This window comes from Myotis davidii, unplaced genomic scaffold (assembly GCF_000327345.1).
Source record: "Myotis davidii unplaced genomic scaffold, ASM32734v1 scaffold265, whole genome shotgun sequence".
In the NCBI taxonomy this organism is placed as follows: domain Eukaryota; kingdom Metazoa; phylum Chordata; class Mammalia; order Chiroptera; family Vespertilionidae; genus Myotis; species Myotis davidii.
This window is the reverse complement of record NW_006296627.1, coordinates 2,497,103-2,500,855: the sequence shown is the minus strand read 5'-3', so window position 1 is coordinate 2,500,855 and position 3,753 is coordinate 2,497,103. Positions and strand designations below refer to the sequence as shown.

The following is a 3,753-nucleotide window of genomic DNA, read 5'->3' as shown; positions in this document are numbered from 1 at the left end:
ATCCCCATTTTATGGAGTGGGAAACTAAGGCTCAGTGAGTTTATAAATAATTTGAATAAGATATTATGACTGGTAAGCGGCAAAGCTTGGAGCAAGCCAGGACTGTCTGACTCAATACCCAATAAATATGTTCTACTGTCTCCCTAAAATGCCTCCTTTTTCAGGACTCATGTCCCATTTACTGAGAATGAGCCATAGAGTCTAGGATAGAGCCTAGAAGGGCCTTCAGAGGTCATCTATTTTAACTACCTCTCCAGTGCTACCATTTAGCCCTGTATTAGTCAGTTTTTGTGAGGTTATGCTGCAGTAACAAAGAACCCTGACAATCTCATTGACTTAGAACAAAGATTTATTTCTCATTTATGTTAAATGACCACTAAAGATTGCTATGAGTCAGGTGGGGGTCTGCTCCTTCCTTATGTCTTTTTTATTCCTAGATTCGAGATGAAAAATTGGCCCCTATTTGGGATATGCTTTTCTTATGGGAGAAGGAAAAAGGATGGCCACGCCCCATGATGATTCTCAAAGCTTCTGGTCAGCTGTGGCATCTGTCCCTTTTGCCCACAATTCTATTGGTTAAGGCAAGTCACAGAGCTGAGCTCCACATCAGTGGACAGAGAAGTGTCCTCTCATGTTAATCAATCACATGACAATGGGCAGGACTATCTAATGTTCTTACAGGGAGGGGGAGTGGATCAATGGGAACCAAAGGACATTCTACCACCAGCCGCTCTAGCACTGATAGCTACATTCCAGGTGGCAGAATTACCACCTACGCCAGTTACAAAACAACATACTGCAAGAAATCATGCTTAATACTCTCATTTGACTGGAATTCATTCCTTCATCCCACAATTATTTGTTGAGTGCCTTCGGTGGAGTGGGCAATATTCTCGCACTGAGGAGACAGCTGTCAGCAAAACAGTCAAGGGCCCTGCCCTCTTGAAGCTTCTTACCTTCCAGTGAAGGACAGACAATCCTATATAATAAAAGACTAATATGCAAATTGACCCAACAACCACAATGACCAATTGCTATGATGCACACTGACCACCATGGGGCAGACACTCAACGCAGGAGCTGCCCCCTGGTGGTCAGTGCACTCCCACAGAGGGAGTGCTGCTCAGCCAGAAGCTGGGCTCACGGCTGGTGAGTACAGCAGTGGTGGCGGGAGCCTCTCCCGTCTCTGTGGCAGCGCTAAAGACCCTTTGGGGGATGTCCGACTGCCGGCTTGCGGGGAGCGGGCCTAAGCTGGCAGTCAGACATCCCCTGAGGGGTCCTGGACTGCAAGAGGGCTCAGGCTGGCCGCCCCCTCCCAGTGCACGAATATTGTACACCGGGCCTCTAGTAATAATATATAACATGGTAGGTTGGGCAGTAAGTGGATTGGAAGAGTGAAGTAGTGTAAAGGGTAGGGAGTTTCTGCAAGAGGAAAGCTGTTTCATACAATAGGTCAGGGAAGCCTGAGAAGATGACATGTGAGCAGAGACCTGAAGGAAGTGAGGGCGAGACCTTGAGGCTACCTGAGCAAAGGGCATCCCAGGCAGAGGGGTTACATGTGCAAAGGCCCCGAGGCTGAGCTAGGTTGGAACAGGTTGCACGCAGGGAAAGTAATAGGAAATGAGGCCAGAGAGGTGTCACAGGCCCAATAATGGAGCGTCTGACAGGCTTGGGCTTGAGTCAGAGGGAAGGATTTGAGCAGGGAAATGGGATCATTTGACTTTGTTTCAACAGGTTCCTCAGGCTGCCGCTTGAGAACAGGCCTTGGAGAGGCAAGCCTAGAGGGAGGGAGACCAGGGAGGAGGCCGCTGCACTAGTCCAAGGTGGTTCATGAGCATTCAGGGCACACCTCCGGATTGTGACCACTGTTAGCAATCACAATGAGAGGAAACTGGAAAACATCCCCAACAACTGCACACGGGAGCCAGGACGGAAAGAGAGAGGGAAGTCGTGCCCATAAAAAGCCCAGCCGAGGAAAGCTCCCACCAGTGAGCATGAAACGGAGTCCCGGGCCTTAGGCCGCCGGTGCTTCTGGAAACATGGAAGCAATCTGGCTCAGTGCGCTTCCCAGGAAGTGTGATGTCCATGTCCATCTTCACCTCGCGGTGGACGCGCCTGGAGTCCAGTGGGGGGTCCCAGGGGAGGGCCTGCAGGCTCCGGGCCCTCTTCCCGCAGCGCCGCTCCCACTGGTCTGTTTCTATCGGAGCCAGATTTCTTCTGAAGAAAGGGTACACACGTGACTTTAACAATCTTTACCCCAATTCACTCCAAGGGACATAAAGCCTGCTCCGGTGATTCAGCAGAAGAGTGGCCGGAGCACGTCCATGCCGTGGGGGGTACCCTATGTCGCTGCGTCTCAGCCAGGGCTCTTCCCGGAGATCCACGCCCATCCTCTATGCTGCGTAACGGGCCATGCGCCCCCTCCCTGGCCTCCCTCGCATTATTCATTGGAAATGCTTTCCACAAAAGAGGAAAAGCCTGTGGGGAACAAAGGTGAGCCAAGAGACCCAGAAAACCGAATCTGTGAATAGAAACGTTTGGCGATGAAAGACATGAATGGAGCTCATTTCTGGAGCCTGTCTGCTGCCAGCATGGGGCGCGGGCACGCTCCCAGGAAGGGCCTGTCGCAGGGGGCTCTGCCTCTCCCCGCTGCAGCGCCCCCACCTGGCTGAAGTGGACATCTGATGAGGAGAAGGAGCAGGCCGACAAGCTGGCCAAGAAGGGTCCGACTCCCTCACAAACTGCTGTGACCCCAGGAGACCCACATGGCATGGCGCCGAGCAAGGACGCTTTGTAACACGCAATGAGATCTTGAGAATTCTTAAGTCCAAAGGCCTTCCCCCGATCATCCTGAGGATCTCTACCATTTCATTAAGAAAGCGGCCCTAGCCGGTGTGGCTCAGTGGATAGAGCGTGGCTTGCAGATTGAAGGGTCCCAGGTTCGATTCCGGTCAAGGGCGCATGCGGTGGTTGCGGGCTCAGTCCCCAGTGTGGGGTGTGCAGGAGGCAGCCGATCACTGACTCTCTCTCATCATTGATGTTTCTATCTCTCTGTCTCTCTCCCTTCCTCTCTGAAATCAATAAAAATATATTTGAGAGAGAGAGAGAGAGAAAAAAAGCAGTTGCTGTTCGAAAGCATCTTAAGAGGAACCGAAAGGATAAGAATGCTAATTCCATTGCATTGTGATTGAGAGCTGTATTATTCACCAGTTGTATTTACCAGTTGTCTCAATATTATAAGACCAAACGAGCCCTCCCCACTCATTGGAAACGTGAGTCCATCCACAGCCTCTGTCTTGGTTGCATAAAATGTCTACGTACTCAAGCAATAAAGTCATTGTTTAACTAGAAAAAAAGAAAAGAAAAAAATGTATGGATAAAGCTGTTCACTGCGCCACACATGTGCCTCCATCTATGGCGCACACACACACACACACACACACATTTTTATGAATAAAAAGGTAGAGGACATTATAAATGTGCCATTGGTTCTGGAATGCATTACCACATTTCCTGAGCATGACATGTTTGTTAAAAACCTAGAGAAATGGTTGAGTGGTGGACTGACAACCTTCACCCCCCACACAGAGTGTGCCCAGTGGACAAACAGGCACACCAACGAGTCCATTCGGGGTTGAGTAATTAGGCAATTGGTGTTTCAGCCACTTTATGTTTGAATAATAATTGGGGACTTGGTTGGGAATTTGGGGTGGGTTAGGAATGCATTATGTTTGCCACGTAGACACAGAAGAA

General features: G+C 50.0%; 1 pseudogene; it reads left to right on the top strand.

Annotated features, from left to right (window-relative positions):
- The first annotated feature begins 2,591 nt into the window (after nucleotides 1-2,591).
- On the top strand, nucleotides 2,592-3,356 carry LOC102768180 (annotated as a pseudogene).
- The last annotated feature ends 397 nt before the right edge of the window (nucleotides 3,357-3,753 follow it).